The 24050-nt window shown below is 40.9% G+C and overlaps 1 long non-coding RNA gene across 2 annotated transcripts; it reads left to right on the top strand.

Moving 5' to 3' along the window:
- Nucleotides 1–1387: 1387 nt before the first annotated feature.
- Nucleotides 1388–18070, top strand: LOC110981435 (uncharacterized). 2 transcript variants are annotated; one of them, XR_015427790.1, is made up of 4 exons: nucleotides 1388–1614; nucleotides 16117–16195; nucleotides 16869–16981; nucleotides 17397–18070. It is a non-coding gene; the product is annotated as an uncharacterized LOC110981435 (long non-coding RNA). The 2 variants fall into 2 exon arrangements; XR_015427789.1 differs by having other exon boundaries at nucleotides 16097–16195.
- Nucleotides 18071–24050: the final 5980 nt, after the last annotated feature.

The following is a 24050-nucleotide window of genomic DNA, read 5'->3' as shown; positions in this document are numbered from 1 at the left end:
TAAGCGCGCAGGCCTTGAGAGGATCCAGATAAGTTCCTGTAATGTGAAAAGAGAACAATCTTGTTTCATATCGGTGCTCAGAAAATTGAATGTTTCGGTCATGTGATGCCAACCTTCAACAAATTGGATCCTCTTTTGCCCTGCACAATCTCTTGAAAAACACGTAACAATGAGTTTAATTCGAATAATAGCGACAGAAGCTTGAGTACCGTATATATGTACATGTGTGTATTTGGGAAGCCTGCAGGATATGGGTCGGATATACCGCAAGATCTATACTCGAGCTCCACATGAAAAAAGAGTTACAGGTATAAAGAAATAATGGCTTTGCAAATCACATACGCGGTCTTCACCTTTTTTAACTTTCAGTCTCAATTTCAACTTTACCATCCAGTGACAGATTTCTCCTAGCCCTTACAACACAAACAGGGGCATAAATCTGAGTTTGGGAGGTGGTGGCAATAATCCTAAAACTTGCCAACCTTGGAAATTTCCCCCGAAATGTGTATGTGTATGTATTGGGGGGCTCTAACGCTGGGGGCGCTGTCGTCTGTGTGCATGTCGGTGTATGCATGCACGTATGCAGTAGTTGCCTGCGCCGTTTTGTCTAGTATGCTCTACCTGTTATTTTCCATGAGGTTGGCTTTTTTGTATTACTTCCTAGCTTCCTCTTTCATTCGTCGTTTCTAAAATTTTCACTCTACAAATCTAGAGAATGACCCTTTGGTACACCATGTTAAAATTGCATTGAGATAAACCCCAATCTCCTCGTGAAATACGCCATTTATCAAACACACTCTAAGATTGTTACAATAAAACTCACAGAGAGGACAGCACACACGACAGAAAGCATCAGGGTGGATGAAGATTTGTAAAACGCAAGAGGCAACTCCTGCAATGGGCCGTGCTCTGCTCTCCTGTATCGCTGTTCTTAAAATATTAATCGTTTAGCAGGAAGAGTTTGGTCACCGCATGCGATGGAGGATTTACCTCTTCATTCGCGAGACATGATTTATGAGTAATTAATTAATAATTAATATTAATAATAAAGTAGTGATCAATCACCACTATCTCTGTATATTTCATTACAACGCTCGTGTTACACCATTTGATTTATTTATGCTGCGTACAATCAAGGATGTACATTTGTAGTTGCTAAAGAGGCTTTTCACTCTATCGGTTTAGCAGATGGCATCTGAAATGCAATTGACTTGTACTTGATATGCATTCTATTCACCTGAAACAACATACAATCCAAAGGTCGAAGTTTAAAGAATGATTTGTTTGAATTTCATTTTATACATGTGTAGAGGGGACTCTTTTCACTTAGTTGTGTTTGCTTTACCTGCTTGTGTATAGGAGTTGCCCCCCTGCTTTTAACATTGAATTTCTTGTTACCTTGCCCTGAATTTGCTAGGAGTGGTCCCCCCTTTCCAAAATAATCCCCAGAGTAAATATCCTGCCATGCCCTATTGCACAAGACCTGATGCATGTGAGTTCCTTAGATATAGTCAGATGCGGACCGGCAGCAGGAGAGACCACAGCATCCACCTTAACCTCTCTCTCTTTGTACTAAGCAACTTCTGCCTTCAGCTTTGGTCTGCTGTGAACTTGGTGAGTTGAATTTGTTGATTATAAATTCTCAGGACTTTCTTACATTGTATCTTGATTGTACTATTTTTGATGTTTTTGAACCAATGGAGTATTGAGATGAAAACTTCGATGGAACTCTTGGTTTTGTGAAGTTTTGAGTTTTTTACATGTACGTACGCGGTACGTACTAGGTCAGCGAGCGGCTAATGCGCGCTGCGCTGCGACGACTGACAAACGCCTTGACCAAGGCTATATTCTCCCGGACGTGCTGTTGCAAAGCCGCCAGTATAACGCTTGACCTGACTCATGTCACAAGAAGCAGTCACAGTCACTGATGATATATTTTTCCCCATTGTGTTGCATTTTCAAAAAATAAATCAATAAACTCGTTTTAAGTTTAAAAACGAATCACTATTGTGATTTGTGAAGCTTCAAAAAGTAACTTCAAAACTGCGCCAGAGATCCGATGTTCAACCCTTTCAGACAACCATATCAGATCAAAATTGTTCCCTCGATCTTTGTCTTCCATTTTTGAGATGTCAACGTCTGCGTTTCTTGAACAAGAATAGCTATTCAGTGCTGGAGATGGTTCACTGATTTCAAACTCAACTTCTATATTGGTGAAGGCATTCATTTGCCAGGCAAAGATTTCAAGCATGGGTTTACCTGCATGTTAACTGGCAACTTCCTGCGGGGAATGAATGGGATATGTGCCGCGTGTGAACAGAACAATGAGAACACATTATCATGCAGGCCTTAAAACAGACCGAAAACTGCATGCGCTAGCGAAGTCATGATTTGCATATTAGAACATTTTGTGGTATTTGAACTGCGTGGTTTGTTAATGCTTTGCAAATGGTTTGCAAATGGATTGCCAGTTTGTATTTCCGAAATAAATCGGGGCGCTCCTTTTGACTCCATTTTGCACTAGAGAGTAGGCATTGATTTTCGAAATGGTGATGGGCTTCACGCCTTTTTTCTAGAAAGATCATCCAGTTTGCATGGGGGGCCTAGAAATATCTTTATAAGTCGTCAGCCAAGCCTGCTCTAAAATTCAAAAGAAAACGAAAGATGAAGAAATTAGCTCTTTTAGTTTGATGTGTGCTTTCAAAACTAGCGAAACTTCTTTGCATTTTTTCAGAGTGTTTGAGGCACTTGTCACTGTCTTCTACTGCAGCTTACAGAATGGTCTTGAAACACATGTTTACATGCTGTTGGTAGAGGCAGGACAAAACTAGGCTTACGACATGAAGCATACATCACAGAAGCGCTGCGGGATACGTTGTACGTTGTGCGTTTTATAACAACACTATCAAAACATCTCGTTTAACGAAGCGCTATTGTAAAAATGTACGAAGCAATTAGGGGTCACGGAGAGATTCCTTTCACGTTTTGATAAATGCGTCATTTGCAACTGACATCGTCCCAACACCCGCCGGGAAGCAGAATCGATTTGTGACTGCGCAGCCTGAGTTGGAATAATAAACCATACGGAGTTTTGACGGCAAAACGCTCCAGTCGGCACTTCCCCCCTTTTATTCCAAAGGACCTGTGTGGAGAAATGTAGTGTGCATATGTTGTTACGGCCAATAATGTTACAATCGGTCAATAATGTAATACCGGCCGATAATGTGATAACACGGGGGCCGATAATGTAATAACTGTAGATTTGCTAATTTCTTAGAAAGCTTTGGGGGACTTAGGTTTTCTTCGAGTTTACACTGCAGATCCCTCTTAGGCCCTATACTAAAGAAACTATAGAAAGCTCAAAAACAAGCTATGTGTACATGAGAACAATGAAGAACATAATTTGGTGGAAAAGGAGTAGCTTGAGCCAGGATGAGATTTTGACAGGTTTGTGCAAGGATATTTTTCGCTTTCATCTATTTTCGAGGTTAGAGTAGTAAGGACCGAGAGATAAGGACCACGCGCCGTTTTTAAAAAACCCTGGGTAGGTATACGACCCTAAGGTCAAAAATAATTTTTCTAAAATCGTTTTTGTCAACGACCCTTGAGTAGGTATACGACCCTACCCCCCGGCCCAAACCACCAAAAAGGCAGTCATCTTGTCGAGTTTAGCCAGTAAAAAAATAAAATAAAAATGGACAAACCAATCAAAACGCAAATTGTTTTTGCGTAAACAACGACAAATTAGACCGACTTGATAGATTTGTATGAATAAAAATGAAAAAAAAAATAGAAACCTATATATAAATAGAACATGTCAACTCAAATATATATCGTCTCAAATGACTACGAAAGTCTAAATGCCGGTAACAAAAACCCAAAAATTACCTATGGTCCCTTTGACTCTGAAAATTTAGTCATTTTAAGACCTACAAAGTGTTCTTCTAAGATCGCTTATCGCCACGAGGGACAAAACAAACGACTGTTGATTAGGCTCGAAGACCCTTGTTACGGAGTCAACCCAGTTTATAAATATGGTACTAAGGAACCTACTGGTCAAGACCAAATTTGTTATCAGATATCTCCCGAGACTGAGTCGTTGCTATTACGTGTAAATGATGAAGTTTATAATTATTTTGAAAACTCAACAGATAAGATGCTAGAAGATCTCCCCGCAAGTACGCGTAACTCTTTTAAAGTGTCTCAAAAACTACATGACATACCCGATAGGATCAATTGCTTAGTTAAACCGGCTTACACCGATAAAAGTAGGATGTACGTTAGGATCGACTATGATGCCCCTTCGGTAGATAAATCATTTAAAGAAATCGATCGCGCTCTTTTTGCGAATAAGAAATGCCAGGCGGTCTCTTTGATCTCTCCTAAAGATATTTACTATGGCGCCCACGGTTCACTTTCTTGCGGAGCGAGCGTTAGGTACCGAGTCACGTCGGCTATGCTCACGGTTGAAGAAAAACCTTGCTTTTGGGAAGCGTTTGATTAAAAGCGAGCAGAGCGAGCAAGTACGACTGAAGGGAGTTAATGAAAAGTTAGTGAAAATCAATTTAACCTTGGTTATCTCGATGTTAATTTTTTTTTACATTAAATAAATAAACCCTTATATAAAATGACTGATGCGGAACTTTGCCACTTGTTGAATATAAAGGAAGTACACACCATAAGACCCCCCCTTCTTTGTTCCTTTCCTATCCGATATTCTCCTAAGGAACCAAATCGAACCCAAACCAAATCGAACCCGAACCAAATCGAACCCGAACCAAATCGAACCCGAACCAAATCGAACCGAACCAAACCAAACGGAACCAAATCGAACCCGAACCAAATCGAACCCGAACCAAACGTGGAACCAAATCGAACCTATGCTGCACGTCGCGGTATAGGATCGAATTTGTTTTGCCCACCTACCAGGTACCAAACCGAAGAGAACCAAATCGAACCTATCCTATGCTGCACGTCGCGGTATAGAATCGAATTTTTTTTGCCCACCTACCAGGTACCAAACCGAACAAAACAGGAAAACAAAGAACCAAATACAGGTACCGAACCAGGAAAACAAAGAACCAAATCCAGGTACCGAACCGAGCTTCAAACCGGGAACAAAGCTAAAAACTGCCAAAACTTCGACAATAGGTACCAAAAACCGGGAACAAAGCCAAAAAACTGCCAAAACTTTGACAATAGATACCAAAAACCGGGAACAAAGCCAAAAAAACTAACAAAACTTTGACAATAGGTACCAAAAACCGGGAAAAACGCAAAAAAGATCTACATAGGAAAACACTATAGATATTGGAATCGTATACAATTTTTAAAATTATAATTCCTATATATTAGAAGAAGATGAAATCCAATACGATAGACACGAAACCAACAGAAACCAAAACAAATACAGCGAACGAACAAAGCACGTACGATCTAGTAGGCAAGAACAAGGTCGTATCCAATATCGAGCGAACAGAACCAGAGCGAGCAACCAAAGCGAGCAACAGAAACAAGAATAGCAACAAAACCAAAACCAAAAAAGAAACAAAGTCAAAGCGAGCAATAGCGAGTGAACCAGAACCAGAACCAAAACAGGAACAAAAAAGTATCTTTCTCCAAACACTTGGTCTTCGTACCCAAAAACGAATAGGACCTTGTCTGCTTTTGTCCAACGCGTACGAAAACAATTTGCTTTGCGACGTTTCCAGATTGGACTACGTATCCGGCTGTCGAGACAAACCAAAAGACCTAGAACCTATCCAAAGTGAATTCGTAAACGATATATACCTATTTGGTTTCGTACCCAAAGGCGCCGTATTGGAATCCAGAGGCCAGCTCCATCTTGTACAACGCGAAGAAAACCCGTACGCAAAATGCATCGTCAAAACGATTTCGCTAGCTTTCCAGCAGGTCTACGAATCCTTCTGTCCCACGAAAATCGTACACATGGCGAATGCAACGAGTGAATGCAAAATCGGAAAAACGATTCGCAGCAACGGCAAGTATCGAACGCTAGTACAAAGGTGGCAAAAACTCCAGAAACAAAAAGAAGAGCCATACGCGTACTACCAAACAAAAGTAGACGTATCGGAAATAGATATACAAAAAATAGCCGATCGATTGCCGGTGGTCGAGAATTTGCTTCTTCCACACGGAATCGGTTTCTACAGCATCGACTACACGCAGGATTTCGCTTTCACGTTTTGTCCTGAAATTCTAGAGAATCGAATCGAAAAGAAAGAATACAATCTAGAAGGCGACTTCTTTTTTCTACAAAGACAGAAAACGACCGGTAGAAATTGCGTTTCTTGGGTAGAACGGAAAGACGGAGAAGAAAAACGAACGAAAGTGTACAACAAAGTCCTATCCAATATCGAAGCGGGGGACGTTCGGAAGCAATTTGGTACGTACGTACGTCGTTCCAGACTTGGATCGTTTTGTATACAAAGTGCCATTCGAAGAACAAATATCGGTACATACGTATTCCAAACAACGGCTAGAATCTATTCTGGACCAGTTGAGAGAGACAGAGCTCGAACTCCAGTGGCAAACTAGCAAAGAAAACCTGGCCCGGCAAAAAGAAACTCAAGCGAGATTTGCGGAGACTTGGCCGGAAAAATCAAAGAGACACAAAGACAAGCCGCCCGAGAGGCCAGAGAAAGAAAATTGGTAGAAGCGACCAAAAACAAATGTATGTCCTGTATGAATTTCTACGATAGATATCGGTCTTTGAGAAATACCGAGGGGGAAATTCTCTGTACTATTCTGGGCTTTGTATTCTACGGTACCGAGGTCAAAAGAGGTTTTCCTTCGAATCTATCGATTCTGTTGGAATACGAATACGCCACCAGTGGAACGATTCTGGCAAACGCAGTGTCAGGCTATACGTAAATAGGCAAATCGTCGACATATACGACTGGTTGCAGGAGAAGAAGCTTCTACAAAAAACAAAAGACGAAACACGCGATTGCAATATTTTCTATTGCGAGAAGAAAATACAAATACAAATAGATCCTCCGGCTGTGGCCCATCGGGGAACAGCCAACGAGTTCTCGTACAACCAAATAGTGCTCTATTCTATAGACGACCCACCGGTGGTGTACACAGTTCGCGATGTGCCCTATTTGGAGGAAACGACGTGGACCCCGGACAAGAAAATTGTCAAAGTGCCAGAGGGTGTGTATACGGCGGAAAGATTTTTCACGAAATATATACGAGGGAAAGAACGAATTCGAATAGAACTAGTAGATTCGTCTGGGGAGAAATTTTGGTTTGGAAGCCATTGGCTAGACGACTATTTCAAAAAGAACGAAGTCGACGTTCGAACGCTAGTTGCCCCGGTATCTTGTAAAAAGACCACCCCGACGAACACGATGGACCAACGATTCGCGCTTTTGGTAGAGGAGTAGATTTGGAAAGAAACGTCCTGGTCGAGTACAAAAAAAAAACAAAAAAACAGAAACTAGATACAAACTCAGAAACTAGAAACCAGAAACCAGAAACTAGATGCAAACCAGAGATAGAAACCTGGAGATAGAAACTAGAATCCAGATGCAAACCAGAGACCAGAAACTAAAACCCAGAAACCAGAAACTAGAAACCAGAAACTAGATGCAAACCAGATAGAAACAAGATAGAAACCAGATAGAAACCAGATAGAAACCGAGAGATGTAAACCCAAAAGAAACCAAATGCAAACTTGATAGAACCGAGATAGAAACCTGGAGATAGATGCAAACTAGAAACCAGAAAGAAACCAGAGGTGCAAACCAGAAAGAAACTAAATAGAAACCAGAGATAGAAACTGGAGCCAAAAACTACAAACCAGATAAAAACCAGAGATGCAAACTAGAGATAGAACCGAGATAGAAACTAGATAGAAACCAGATAGAAACCAGAAACCAGAAACGAGATAGATGGAAACCAGAGATAGATAGAACCGAGATAGAAACCAGATAGAAACCAGAAACCAAATGCAAACCAGATAGAAACCAGATAGAAACTGGAGATAGAAACCAAGAGATGCAAACCAAAAAGAAACCAAATGCAAACTAGATAGAAACCAGATAGAAACTGGAGATAGACGCAAACCAGAAACCAGAAACGAGACAGATAGAAACCTGGAGATAGAAAGAACCAGAAAGAAACTAGAAAACCAGAGATAGATAGAAACGAGATAGAAACCAGAGATAGATAGAAACGAGATAGAACCGAGATAGAGAACAGAAACCAGCGATAGGTAGAACCAAGATAGAAACTAGATAGAAACCAGAGATAGATAGAACCGAGATAGAAACGAGATAGAAACCAGAAACCAAATGCAACCCAGATAGAAAAGAGGGAGAAACCGGAGATAAAAAACTAGAGATAGAAACCAGAAACCAGAAAGAAACCAAATGCAAACCAGATAGAACCAAGATAGAAACTAGAGATAGAAACCAGAAACAAGAAAGAAACCAAATGCAAACTAGATAGAAACCAAAGATAGATGCAAACCAGAGATAGAAAGAACCAGAAAGAAACTAGAAAACCAGAGATATCTATCTATCTGGTTTGCATTTGGTGTCTGGTTTCTATCTGGTTTCTATCTCGGTTCTATCTATCTCTGGTTTCTATCTAGTTTCTATCTTGGTTCTATCTATCGCTGGTTTCTGGTCTCTATCTCGGTTCTATCTCGTTTCTATCTATCTCTGGTTTCTGTCTCGTTTCTATCTATCTCTGGTTTTCTAGTTTCTTTCTGGTTCTTTCTATCTCCAGGTTTCTATCTATCTTGTTTCTGGTTTCTGGTTTGCGTCTATCTCCAGTTTCTATCTGGTTTCTATCTAGATTGCATTTGGTTTCTTTTTGGTTTGCATCTCTTGGTTTCTATCTCCAGTTTCTATCTGGTTTCTATCTGGTTTGCATTTGGTTTCTGGTTTCTATCTGGTTTCTATCTCGGTTCTATCTATCTCTGGTTTCCATCTATCTCGTTTCTAGTTTCTGGTTTTTATCTGGTTTCTATCTAGTTTCTATCTCGGTTCTATCTCTAGTTTGCATCTCTGGTTTCTATCTGGTTTGTAGTTTTTGGCTCCAGTTTCTATCTCTGGTTTCTATCTAGTTTCTTTCTGGTTTGCACCTCTGGTTTCTTTTTGGTTTCTAGTTTGCATCTATCTCCAGGTTTCTATCTGGTTTCTATCTATCTCTGGTTTCTATCTAGTTTCTTTCTGGTTTGCACCTTTGGTTTCTTTCTGGTTTCTGGTTTCTATCTCTAGTTTCTATCTCGGTTCTATCTAGTTTGCATTTGGTTTCTTTTTGGTTTGCATCTCTCGGTTTCTATCTGGTTTCTATCTGGTTTGCATCTAGTTTCTGGTTTCTAGTTTCTGGGTTCTAGTTTCTGGTCTCTGGTTTGCATCTGGTTTCTAGTTTCTATCTCCAGGTTTCTATCTCTGGTTTGCATCTAGTTTCTGGTTTCTGGTTTCTAGTTTCTGAGTTTGTATCTAGTTTCTGTTTTTTTTGTTTTTTTTGTACTCGACCAGGACGTTTCTTTCCAAATCTACTCCTCTACCAAAAGCGCGAATCGTTGGTCCATCGTGTTCGTCGGGGTGGTCTTTTTGGCACCGATTTTACAAGATACCGGGGCAACTAGCGTTCGAACGTCGACTTCGTTCTTTTCGAAATAGTCGTCTACCCAATGGCTTCCAAACCAAAATTTCTCCCCAGACGAATCTACTAGTTCTATTCGAATTCGTTCTTTCCCTCGTATATATTTCGTGAAAAATCTTTCCGCCGTATACACACCCTCTGGCACTTTGACAATTTTCTTGTCCGGGGTCCACGTCGTTTCCTCCAAATAGGGCACATCGCGAACTGTGTACACCACCGGTGGGTCGTCTATAGAATAGAGCACTATTTGGTTGTACAAGAACTCGTAGGCTGTTCCCCGATGGGCCACAGCCGGAGGATCTATTTGTATTTGTATTTTCTTCTCGCAATAGAAAATATTGCAATCGCGTGTTTCGTCTTTTGTTTTTTGTAGAAGCTTCTTCTCCTGCAACCAGTCGTATATGTCGACGATTTGCCTATTTGCGTATAGCCTGACACTGCGTTTGCCAGAATCGTTCCACTGGTGGCGTATTCGTATTCCAACAGAATCGATAGATTCGAAGAAAAACCTCTTTTGACCTCGGTACCGTAGAATACAAAGCCCAGAATATTACAGAGAATTTCCCCCTCGGTATTTCTCAAAGACCGATATCTATCGTAGAAATTCATACAGGACATACATTTGTTTTTGGTAGCTTCTACCAATTTTCTTTCTCTGGCCTCTCGGGCGGCTTGTCTTTGTATCTCTTTGATTTTTCCGGCCAAGTCTCCGCAAATCTCGCTTGAGTTTCTTTTTGCCGGGCCAGGTTTTCTTTGCTAGTTTGCCACTGGAGTTCGAGCTCCGTCTCTCTCAACTGGTCTAGAATAGATTCTAGCCGTTGTTTGGAATACGTATGTACCGATATTTGTTCTTCGAATGGCACTTTGTATACAAAACGATCCAAGTCTGGAACGACGTACGTACCTTGCTTTTTGACAGGCTTTTTCTCGCCAGGTCCATCGAATGTGTCGTATATCGGGTAGATACGTCGATATATTCGGTTTGTATTCTCGAACCGCGGTTGGGGCATTCGCGTTGCATAGAATCGTCTCGCCTTCTTTTTTGTACCACACCTGCGCCGGTTCTAGAAAAAATTCGCTATACTCTTTTTCGTAGCTAGAAACTACCAGCACAAATATCGGCAAATCGACAAAGCCGTATTCCGCGATTGCAGCTCGAATGGCCGTGGACATCTGTTTCTCGTTTTTGGCCTTGGACGGAATGGCAACGCCCACGACGTGCCTGGTCGCTACGTTTGCGTACCAACCTACGTAGATCGTCGAATTTGGGACGTCAACTACGATGCACTGCCGGTCGATCGAACTCGCCACCGTTTGCCAGTGGGAAGGAATGCTACAAGAAAGGAATATATTCCCTTCGATCGATCTCTCTTTCCAACATCTCGCGAACCTGCTCTATTTCGCGTTTGGCTCGTTTGGTCATTTTCATCAAGTCTGGATTTCACACCGAGACCTCGATTCTTGTACACTCGTGGCGGATTGCTCGAGGGTCGGAGAACGTCTCCCGCAGATGCCTATTCCGACAAGAGACGATGTCCGCGAGATACGTACCAAATTGCTTCCGAACGTCCCCCGCTTCGATATTGGATAGGACTTCGTTGTACACTTTCGTTCGTTTTTCTTCTCTGTCTTTCCGTTCTACCCAAGAAACGCAATTTCTACCGGTCGTTTTCTGTCTTTGTAGAAAAAAGAAGTCGCCTTCTAGATTGTATTCTTTCTTTTCGATTCGATTCTCTAGAATTTCAAGACAAAACGTGCAAGCGAAATCCTGCGTGTAGTCGATGCTGTAGAAACCGATTCCGTGTGGAAGAAGCAAATTCTCGACCACCGGCAATCGATCGGCTATTTTTTGTATATCTATTTCCGATACGTCTACTTTTGTTTGGTAGTACGCGTATGGCTCTTCTTTTTGTTTCTGGAGTTTTTGCCACCTTTGTACTAGCGTTCGATACTTGCCGTTGCTGCGAATCGTTTTTCCGATTTTGCATTCGCTCGTTGCATTCGCCATGTGTACGATTTTCGTGGGACAGAAGGATTCGTAGACCTGCTGGAAAGCTAGCGAAATCGTTTTGACGATGCATTTTGCGTACGGGTTTTCTTCGCGTTGTACAAGATGGAGCTGGCCTCTGGATTCCAATACGGCGCCTTTGGGTACGAAACCAAATAGGTATATATCGTCTACGAATTCACTTTGGATAGGTTCTAGGTCTTTTGGTTTGTCTCGACAGCCGGATACGTAGTCCAATCTGGAAACGTCGCAAAGCAAATTGTTTTCGTACGCGTTGGACAAAAGCAGACAAGGTCCTATTCGTTTTTGGGTACGAAGACCAAGTGTTTGGAGAAAGATACTTTTTTGTTCCTGTTTTGGTTCTGGTTCTGGTTCACTCGCTATTGCTCGCTTTGACTTTGTTTCTTTTTTGGTTTTGGTTTTGTTGCTATTTTTGTTTCTGTTGCTCGCTTTGGTTGCTCGCTCTGGTTCTGTTCGCTCGATATTGGATACGACCTTGTTTTTGCCTACTAGATCGTACGTGCTTTGTTCGTTCGCTGTATTTGTTTTGGTTTCTGTTGGTTTAGTGTCTATCGTATTGGATTTCATCTTCTTCTAATATATAGGAATTATAATTCAAAAATTGTATACGATTCCAATATCTATAGTGTTTTCCTATGTAGATCTTTCTTGCGTTTGCCCCGGTTTTTGGTACCTATTGTCAAAGTTTTGGCAGTTTTTTGGCTTTGTTCCCGGTTTTTGGTATCTATTGTCAAAGTTTTGGCAGTTTTTTGGCTTTGTTCCCGGTTTTTGGTACCTATTGTCGAAGTTTTGGCAGTTTTTAGCTTTGTTCCCGGTTTGAAGCTCGGTTCGGTACCTGGATTTGGTTCTTTGTTTTCCTGGTTCGGTACCTGTATTTGGTTCTTTGTTTTCCTGTTTTGTTCGGTTTGGTACCTGGTAGGTGGGCAAAAAAAATTCGATTCTATACCGCGACGTGCAGCATAGGATAGGTTCGATTTGGTTCTCTTCGGTTTGGTACCTGGTAGGTGGGCAAAACAAATTCGATCCTATACCGCGACGTGCAGCATAGGTTCGATTTGGTTCCACGTTTGGTTCGGGTTCGATTTGGTTCGGGTTCGATTTGGTTCCGTTTGGTTTGGTTCGGTTCGATTTGGTTCGGGTTCGATTTGGTTCGGGTTCGATTTGGTTCGGGTTCGATTTGGTTTGGGTTCGATTTGGTTCCTTAGGAGAATATCGGATAGGAAAGGAACAAAGAAGGGGGGGTTTGTTCCCGGTTTGAAGCTCGGTTCGGTACTTGGATTTGGTTCTTTGTTTTCCTGGTTCGGTACCTGTATTTGGTTCTTTGTTTTCCTGTTTTGTTCGGTTTGGTACCTGGTAGGTGGGCAAAAAAATTTCGATCCTATACCGCGACGTGCAGCATAGGATAGGTTCGATTTGGTTCTCTTCGGTTTGGTACCTGGTAGGTGGGCAAAACAAATTCGATCCTATACCGCGACATGCAGCATAGGTTCGATTTGGTTCCTCGTTTGGTTCGGGTTCGATTTGGTTCGGGTTCGATTTGGTTCCGTTTGGTTTGGTTCGGTTCGATTTGGTTCGGGTTCGATTTGGTTCGGGTTCGATTTGGTCGGGTTCGATTTGGTTTGGGTTCGATTTGGTTCCTTAGGAGAATATCGGATAGGAAAGGAACAAAGAAGGGGGGTCTTATGAAACGTTTTGTTTATTTTTTCTTCTTCCTGAGAAAGTGATTCTACAAAATTAACGGCCGCGTCTTGACCTCTGTAAGTCTTTCGGCTAGTACAAACTCCATCGCATCTGACGACAGCGTATGAGTATCCGCAAGGTATATGTTTTTGAGTTTTCACCATGTTTGTGCCTACTGGCGGTAATTTTTCTAAAACCGACTCAAAATCGGCGTAAATGACAAAAGGCGCGTCTTGCTTATTTTTGTAATTTTTGAACTTAAGTATATTCTCGCCTTTGACTGGCATTTCGACTTTACACGTAGGAACGTTTAAGCCTTGGCAATCTTCTTTGTGACTGACTAACTTTTCTTCCGTTTGAAAATGTGACATGCATTTAAAACACCAGTATTTTTTTGCCGTTGTGATGATTGATATCGCCCGTCAGCCGAGAAAAGTTTTTAATCCAACAATAATGGTTCTTCTCGCCCTTGTTAAATAAAAGTAAATTGATCGGTTCTTCTGACCGCTTGCTTTTGTGGAGAATATAAATACCGTCTTTTTTGGTGTAACCAAACACATTGATTGCCAAGTTATTTTGCGATTCGATACGTGGAATTTGTGAAATCGGTGTTGGAAAGCTTATGTTTGTAAAATTTAAACCATCTGATTCTGACTGGTAAGTCGAAGGGCGATCCTCGTGTATTTTATATTTTGGGTTTGTTTCTAGTTGGCTTTTGACACCGTCTGAATACAGCTTTAAAGCTGCTCTCAACGCCCATCAGATACATTCTTGATCTTTATTTTAGACGTTTATGATTGCTTTTTTGTCTAACAGTTCCTTAGGCAACGGAATGTAAGAAGAACCGACTGGATTATATTTAACCACGTTGATGTAAAAAGCGACAACCTTGTCAAAGATCCAACCCGAGCCTTTTTGTGTATGAGCCTCCACTTGTTCGATTTGTTCTTCGCGTTGCTTAGCGAGTGCATTTTTAACGTCGGCTTTATTTGTTACTACGTCTTGATCACTCTGAAAGGGAAAGGTGCCGTAGTCAATCGTTCCGTCAATTTTTTCCAATCTAAACTGCACTTTAAGATGTGTTTGTAATTTGTAACTCCCGATTTCTTTGAGTTCAGCTAACGCTGTTTTCTCTATCAACTGCTTGTAAAAATAAAAAAAAAATGTATTAAATCGTCTTCATAGAAGCGAGGAATCAACTCCCAATTACGAAAATTATCTTTAAAATGCCTTATACGTTTAATGTCTACTTCCTCGAGTTCTTTAGGTTGTGTATAAGCTTTAATCGCAACAATAAAGTCCTGTTTGACATATCTGTCTTTATTGCATAAGGAATATTATATTTTTGTACCGTTTTCAACAGCTGCCGATATGACTGGCGCAGGAGGTACCTAAATTGTTTTTGATCCGCTCGTATAGCGTTTATTAGTTCAAATCGCGTATGATGTTTACGTTTTGGCGCCGATAGCGGAACATTATACCGCTTGACAAAATCTTCTAAAAACGCCTTCTTAAATTGAATAAAAGACGTTAGTATAGGTCGGTGTTTTGGTTTCCTCATGTCTCTTTTTATATATAGATTTATTATATTTTTCTCATTTTTATTCACCATGTTTTTTTTTATTACTACTATTTTTTATATAAATAACATTTATTTAAGGCGGTTGCAAACCAACAAATCTAACGAGGCATTTTGATTGGTTTGTCAATTTTTATTTTATTTTTTTACTGGCTAAACTCTACACGATGACTGCCTTTTTGGTGGTTTGGGCCGGGGGTAGGGTCGTATACCTACTCAAGGATCGTTGACAAAAACGATTTTAGAAAAATTATTTTTGACCTTAGGGTCGTATACCTACCCAGGGTTTTTTAAAAACGGCGCTTGGTCCTTATCTCTCGGTCCTTACTACTGTTAGAGGGTAGGAATCACAGTAATACTGCTGAACTGAGAGTTTGGCTGCTGACCTGCTGGGGGACACTCTGGCTTGCTTCTTAGGGAGTATCATATTCATTCTGACGTGATGAGCTCCTCATTAAATTGAGCTAATGTTCGTTTATAACACAACAGTTTCGCACTACCCGCAAAGAGTCAAGTCAGTCGGACATGACATACTTTAGAAGATGCAGGGCTTTAAGAGATACATCTCCAAGGGTGCACCGCTACAAATAAATTCCCATAGACTGCAATGATAAATCCCCACACTTTGCAATAATTTTAAAAATACTCACAACTCTCACAGGTGTCCAGGCTGCACAGAAATACACTGATCGACATGTCCCCTTTCATTTTCCTTTCAATTTCCGGGGGGTTGACCAATGAATTTTTGAGAAATTTTCACCAGAAGCAGACCACCCCTAAAATGAAGAAAATGTCCCTGCCCAGAAAAGTAGCCATTTTGGAAAACCATCCCTCTGCAAAATGGCCAAATAGTGCCATTTTCGGACCCAACTGCATCCAAATTACTCAGAATTTGAAGCCCCGAGTCCGGGCCAGGGGTTCAGTGCCATATTTCTCCAATTCCTCAATTTCATGGCTCTCAGGACTCTCTAATATAGAATATTTTCAGTGTATAACTTTTATTAATGAGCTCAGCGGACATATTTCTGGCCTAATTACCAGGGTGCACCCTCCATACGGCCAGAGATCGCTACAAGTGCAAACACCTGTGCCACTGTGATCATTATCCATTTTATGTTCATAAACTCTTAACTGGCAATAGGCCACCTTTTGTATCTTACCAGTTTGCCCACTTCATCACCAGGCATAATATCGAGGACTATGTAACTGCCCGATCCAAGCAATAGAAGACAACATTCTACATTAACAGTAAGCGTCGACTGGTGAGTGGGCAAGAATTAAACAACGATTAAAGCATACTCAAGAAGGACGGTAACACTCGTCTCTTTTGTTCAGATTTGTTTCACAAACCAAACAGACACGGGCACAAGAAACATTAATAAATAAAGCATGGATTTATTAAAAAAAATAAATAAGCCGGTGCTCAGGGAGTGCGAATTTACAGATTATAAAGTTAAGATGATTCAGATGATTTTGCCCTCCTTTTCCATACATTTCTTGTTTATTTTATGAACTTCATTGATATGCCGCTTTCTGATCATTGAAACTATACTTCCACCCACAGAAAGATGAAATACTTGTCCTGTTTGGTTCAGGAGATGTGAAGGAAGAAATAAATGTTCTTACAATTGTTCCTTGTCTGCCTTACTTTTATATCTTGGCGTACACTTTCAACATGGCACGAATGCTTTGCCAAGATATAGTTAGGAATATTGTTATGCATGGGGGGCATTTCATTTTAATTCAAAATTAAAAACATGCCAAGCATAAATCAATAATTGACCTATTTTTTGAACGGTTGACATTCAGAATAACTTTGGACAAACTATGTAGAGTGTTTGGGTCTGTGACAAACATTTAAAATCTCGGTTCACAAACCTCACAAGGCATACTTTTTCGATATCCTGTAATTTTCCCCATTCTTCTTACATTCAGAAGCTGACGTACTGGTTTCAGCACCTCCGCGATGGCGCCGACTTCACTGATGGTTACCTTCGCATTAACCTTGTGCTCCGTTAATGGTGTATACTCTACGTGTTCAAGTGTCGGTGAGGCATACGCAATTATGATTGTTATTGTTAGATCGGATATCTCCAGCAATTTCATTCCACTTGAGAGCGCAAGGGCGCCAAATTATTGTTGATTCTGACCGAAACATTTCGACTAACACATAAGAAATATATTCAAAACAAGAAAAGCCGGATGTATTGAGTGAATGCTCATACGGCTCGATTCTCCTTCGAAGTGTGTTGCATTATATATCGAGTAAACTAAATTTTCTCCTCCTGGGACACAGAGTTAACACCGTGAGGATTTACGGTCTACTAAGAGGACCGTGTCAGCAGCAACAATCTAATAACTATTCCATGAACAGCCTCTGAGGAAGTTTCCTGTTATAACCTATTGCATTAAAGCTTTTTACACGTATTTTATGATCAGACATGCGAACTTTTTTTTTTTCAGAAAGCGTACTTTGTCAGTCTGTGTGCAGATGTACGATTTTAAGATGTCAGTGTTTTCAAGGCTGGAATCCTCAAACCATTCGTAGTTTAAACAAGAAAATCCGTTTGCTGTAAGTTTCACTTGTTTCTGCACAAAAATGTCTAATGGCCACGTTATTCTACCTTGCTTATTGTACTTGTCGCATTTTTCATTTAATAATTTCTTTAGAATACTTTTTTTCAAACAATTACGGATTAGCCAGTGGACTGTCATGAACAATCCGTTGCATTGTACTTACATAACCTTGTTTGCTGGACGCAGTAGCTCAATTGAATGCCTTGAAAAAGTTTAAAACAAGTTTTCGAGGGACGCTTGTGAAAAACTGAATCACTTATCAGGCATCTTACCTGTTGGTTTACCAGAGATTTGCGAACAATGATATATGCAGAGATCCAACCCCAAAATCCATCCCACAAACGTAGCCCACAATCAACCCCCACGCACCACTGAACACCGCCGGCCAGCCAACCAGCAAGTCCTGAGACTGGTTTTTTTTGGTCTGGATTAGCTATTTTTTGCCTTTAGATGTTGATGAAGTGATAGTGATTGATGGACAACCAAAATATCAGTGGCAAGAATATCTAAACAAGAAAGATCGGGTTTGTACACACTCGAATAATGAAAATGAAAATAAGTAAATGTCGTCTGGCGACGAGATTTCAATAGTCGCCTTAATACAGCTAAAACAAACGCAAAAAGCATCCACGTTGGCAGCGCAGTCACTTGTTGACCACGATGATGTACCCATTGACCCAGAGCGTAGAGCAGACGTTAACATCATAGACGAACACCATCACAAGACACCACAGCACAGACCAAGTAATCCACAAAGACGCCGAGGCCAGTCAAATCAAGCTACACACCTTTCAGAACGACTTTACCTGTGAAAGGAAATTCCAGACGATAATCAGTAAAAATATATGTGGAACTACAGCAAAATTTGTTGTCATCAACAGCAGAATCAACTCGGCCCCACGTTCAATTCAGTTCAATTCAATATAACTTTATTATCCCATTGAAGGGAATTACTTTGGCCTTTTTGCACACATAAAACAAATTTAAATGTAAATTAAAAATACAAACTTTAAGTGTCAATAGTTGATAGCTACATTATAAAAACCTTACTAATACTATACGACAAACTGATCACTATACAACATTAAAAGTTATAAACAGAGAACGACGAAACTCCAACCAGATGGCTTCCTTGCCAAAACGAATGACCTTGGGATTTCAGACAAGACTGTCACGACAATCACCAGCACGCTACATACAGCACAACATTACACACAGAAATTGACTAGGAAATACTAACATGTACTTCAGAGTAAAAGCCTGACCCAGGATATTAAGAATGACAAACAAATCTTTGTCAAATTCGGCATGAAACCAGGTGCAATACAATTTGCCCAGAAGCTGTTGCCAATCTTCAGAAATACAGTGGTAGGCCTTATGTATCGAGGAGACAACTTTGAGACAGTTATAGTAGTAGGGATTGGAGAGTTCTGGACCACACGCCCTTTTCACCCCCTTTCACACATCACACTCACCGCTCGCTACGCTCGCTCAACTTTTGACCCCGGCGCCGCGCTCGCTCGCTCGCTGGCTAAACAACTCGTGACTAGCGCCGGGGATTTCCACTTCACTGACCTTGAACTTTTGACCCCGGCTGTAAACAACTCGTGACTGGCACCGGCCTGCACCAGCACTCACTCGCAAACAAAAAGGGATTTCCCCTTGCTTTTCCGGTCTGAACTCATGACCTCTACTTAAAGCATGGCTCTGTTCAAAGCAAAACACGTTATATTTACAACCGCCTTAAATAAATGGTCTATATATAAAAATAACAATATACAAAAAACATGTCAAGTCAAGGCGTCAGAAAAAAATGATGAAAATTTTAGAGATCTACACATAAATAGAGACATGAGCAAACCACAACACCGGCCTCTACTAACGAACTTTAATCGATTTAAGAAGGCGTTTTTAGAAGATTTTGTCAAGCGGTATAACATCCCATTACCGGCAATCACCCGTAAATCTCACACTAAACCCGAGCTCATTGAAGCTATACGGGCAGATCAAAAACAATTTAGATATCTCCCGCGTCAGTCATATCGGCAGCTGTTGAAAACGGTGCAAAAATATAATATTCCTTATGCAAACAAAGACAGATACGTCAAACAGGACTTTATTGATGCGATTAAAGCTTACACTAAGCCCGAGGAAATTGCGGAAGTCGACATTAGAAACGTCAGGCGCTTTCAGGGTAATTTTCGCAATTGGGAATTGATACCCCATTTCTTTGAATATGACCTGGTACACTTTTTTGATTTTTACAAAACTGTCATCGAGAAAAAAGCTTTGGAAGAACTAAAAGAAATTGGTTCGTACAAATTGCAAACGGCTCTAAAAGTTCAGTTTAGATTGGAAAAACCTGAAAAAACTGAATTTGGCGTATTCCCCTTTCCGAGTGACAATGATGCCGTCGCAAATAAAGCCGACATTAAAAATGCACTCGCTGAACAACGCGAAGCGCAAATAAAAGAGGTTGAGGCTCATACACAAAAAGGCTCGGGTTGGATCTTTGACAAAGTTGTCGCTTTTTACATCAACGTGGTTAGATATAATCTAGTGGGTTCTTCTTACATTCCGTTGCCTAAGTAACTGTTAGACAAAAAAGCAATCATAAACGTCCAAAATAAAGATCAAGAATGTGTCCGATGGGCGTTGAGAGCAGCTTTAAAATTATATTCAGACGGAGTCAAAAGTCAGCTAGAAACAAATTCAAAATATAAAATACATGACGAGCGGCCTTCGACCTACCGGTCAGAATCAGATGGTTTAAATTTTACAAACACAAGCTTTCCAACACTGATTTCACAAATCCCTCGTATCGAATCGCAAAATAGATTGACGATCAATGTGTTTAGTTACACCAAAAAAGACGGTCTTTACATTCTTTACAAAAGCAAGCGTCCAGAAGAACCGATCAATTTACTTTACTTTAACAAAGGTGACGAAAATCACTACTGTTGGACTGAAAATATTTCTAGGTTAACGAGTGGCGTCGATCATCACAACGGCCCAAAACACTGGTGTTTCAATTGCATGTCGCATTTCCAAACGGAAGAAAAGTTAATCAGACACAAAGAAGATTGTCAAGGCTTAAACGTTCCCACATGTACGGTCGAGTTGCCGGTCAAAGGTGAGCATATACTCAAGTTCAAAAATTACAAAAATAAACAAGACGCGCCTTTTGTCATTTACGCCAATTTTGAGTCTGTTTTAGAAAAATTACCGCCGACCGATACAAACACGGTCAAAACACAGATTCACAAGCCTTGCGGATACTCATACGCTGTCGTCAGATGCGATGGAGTTTGCACTAGCCAAAAGACTTACAGAGGTCAAGACGCGGCTGTTGATTTTGTAGGGTCACTTTCTCAGGAAACAGAGAATATCAACGAAACGTTTAAAAACAAAGCGAAGTTGATCTGGTCACCCGAGTTACAAAAAATTTACGAAAAATGTAATAGATGTTGGATCTGCGAAAAGTTGATAGATCGAGCGAAAGCGAACGAATCTCAATGTCAGTGTGATATTCCAAATGAACCAAAAACAAAAGCTGACAAAATTGCTTTCTGTCATAAAAATGAAGCTGGGTTCAGAGAATGGGTATGTTTAGATTGCAAAAAACCAATCAACAATTTTAGAAAGGTTAGAGATCATTGTCACGTGACGGGGAAGTACCGAGGCCCAGCGCACGCTAGTTGTAATCTCAAGTTAAGAATAGTGGTCGATGAAACACCCATTCCGGTGATCTTACACAACTTGGAGAAATACGACGCACACTTGATTATGCACACTTGATTTTATGGCGGCTTCGCTAGATCGGTTGGTTAAAAATTGTTCGCCCGATGATTTTAATTTACTTTGCGAAAGGTTTCCAGAAAACAAAAGCGCAGCGAGTACGACCGAAGGGAGGACGAGTTTACTCTTGGAAAAGGGAATTTACCCCTATGAGTATATAGACTCCTTTGATCGGTTCCAAGAGAGACGGCTCCCACCTATCGACGCTTTCTATAGCTCTCTGAAGCAGGGAGGAATAACCGAGCAAGAATATGCTCGTGCGGAGACAGTATGGGAAAAATTTAATTGCCAAAATCTAGGTGACTACCACGACCTATACGTGGAAACGGACGTGCTATTGTTAGCGGCTGTTTTTGAGAACTTCCGCAAAGTCTGTAAACAACACTGCGGCCTTGACCCAGCCAACCATTATACGGCGCCGGGCCTGTCGTGGGATGCCCTCTTAAAATACTCTGACATCCAATTGGAACTACTGACAGACATCGACATGCATTTGTTCTTTGAAAGGGCCAAAAGAGGCGGGATTTCTTCTGTGGGAGCCAAACGATATGCAAAGGCCAATAATCCAAAACTACCCGACTACGACCCGAATAAGCCAGAGTCACAGATCATGTACTTAGACGCAAATAATTTATACGGCTGGGCGATGAGCAAATATCTGCCTGTAGGGGAATTTACCTGGGAAACAGACTTAGAAAAATTCAATTATTATTACATCCAAGAGTTGCGACTAACTGACGACTACGGTTACATGTTTGAGATTTCTATGGATTACCCGGAACGTCACCATGACAAACATAATGACTTTCCACTCGCACCCGAAAATATGTCGGTACCGAACGAATGGCTTTCGAGTTACCAACAGGATTTAATTGGTAATGGCGAGCAAGTGACCTCAGTAGACAAACTCGTGGCTACTCTCGACACCAAAGAAAAATACGTGGTTCACTATCGTACACTGCAAAAATATCTCAAACTCGGGTTGTGGATCAAAGAAGTTCACCGGGTACTGCGTTTCCGTCAAAAGCCGTGGATGAAAAGCTATATTGACAAAAACACGAAATTGCGCAAATTGGCCAAGTCTAATTTTGAGAAAGACTTTTTCAAATTGATGAACAACTCGGTCTTTGGCAAGACGATGGAAAATGTTGGATATCGAATTGACGGTCATTTACTGAGAGACGTACAAGACGCAGACAAATACAAAAAATTAACTTATAAACCGAATTATAAATCGACGGTACCATTTGAGGACTGTTCCCTTTCGTTTGTGGAGATGTACCGAACCAAAACAAAATTAAATAAGCCAATCTATTGCGGTGTAAGTATTCTCGATATCTCAAAAACGTTAATGTACGATTTCTACTACAACGAACTAAAATCAACTTTTGGTGAAAAAGTAAATTTACTTTACACAGACACTGATTCTCTATTTGTTCAAATCGAGCGAAGCTCTGACGATTTAACTGGTTACCTAAACGAAAAGCGTAATTTATTTGACTTTAGTAATTACCCGCCCAATCATCCGCTTTACAGCGTCAAAAATAAAAAAGTTATAGGCAAAATGAAAGACAAATTTGGTGGCAAAACAATTTTAGAAGCCGTTTGTATTAGGCCAAAAATGTATTCGATCTTAACCACTGATCACAATTTAAAGAAGGCGAAAGGGGTTTCCAAGGTAGTAACCGAGAAAAGCTTAACCCACGGGATGTATAAAAGCTGCCTATTTGACAAAACGCATTATTGCAATAAACAACAACTATTTAGATCGGGTAAACATCGAGTGTTCACCATTTCACAAAATAAACTTAGTTTGTCACCTTTAGATACAAAGCGCTACATATTACCGAATGGAATCGATACGTTGGCTTACGGGCATAAGCAAACGAAGTGAGCTGACGGAAATTACCTACTCCGGTAATTCGGTGTCTTCGGGTACTACCTGAAGTTCCTCTTTGACGAAACTCCTATTCGGGCCGTTTAAAAGGTAGTATAAAGTTGGACCCGTTTTGACGCGTTTTCCTTTCACCCGTTTAAATTGACTAGTTCGCTTTTCAATTTGGTAGACGTCCACGGACCAAATCGGATCTGCCGCCCTTCTGACGGTGCCGCCCTCTTGCTCGCCCGGGTAATAAAGGTACCTAACGATCGCGTCTGGAGGAAGTTCTCTTTGGGTAGTTCTTACAGGTGCACTGGGTGTTTGTTTCACTCCGCTCGCTAATTTTATAGCTTCTGCATGAACGACATCGATTAACCGCGTTTTTTCCTCGTTTAACGATTTCATAACTTGAGGCAAACGTTCCACCCATTCCACGTTACGCACACCCACGTTTAACATTTCTTGAGCGTATTGGTGGCCAAATAACCTTTCGGCTAAAGTGCGGTTAAACCTTTCTAAAATTCCTTGAGATCTGTGTACCCCAGGTTCACCCACTTGAATTTGTACTTTATTTTTTGTCATTAACTTTTTAAACTCGCCTTTGAATTCAGATCCCGAGTCTACCATTACGAATTTGGGCCAGGTCAGAGGTGATCGCTCGTAAATTTTCTTTATTGCCTCACTCACTTGCTCGGCGGTTTTACTGGTCAACGGTTCTGCTTCTTTATACCGGGAACCCACGTCTACTACGGTTAAAGCGTACTTAAATGTTTTTCTTTTAACTCGGTCCCAGGGTAAATACAAAATGTCCATTTGATGCGCGTAATTAGGTTCGATCGATTCTGATTGCAACATTGTAGGTC

The sequence above is a fragment of the Acanthaster planci genome, linkage group LG01 (genome assembly GCF_054643075.1).
Source record: "Acanthaster planci isolate LZ-2023a linkage group LG01, COTS_SCS, whole genome shotgun sequence".
Taxonomy (NCBI): Eukaryota; Metazoa; Echinodermata; class Asteroidea; order Valvatida; family Acanthasteridae; genus Acanthaster; species Acanthaster planci.
The sequence above is the reverse complement of the archived record's forward strand: the minus strand, read 5'-3'. Positions and strand labels throughout refer to the sequence as shown.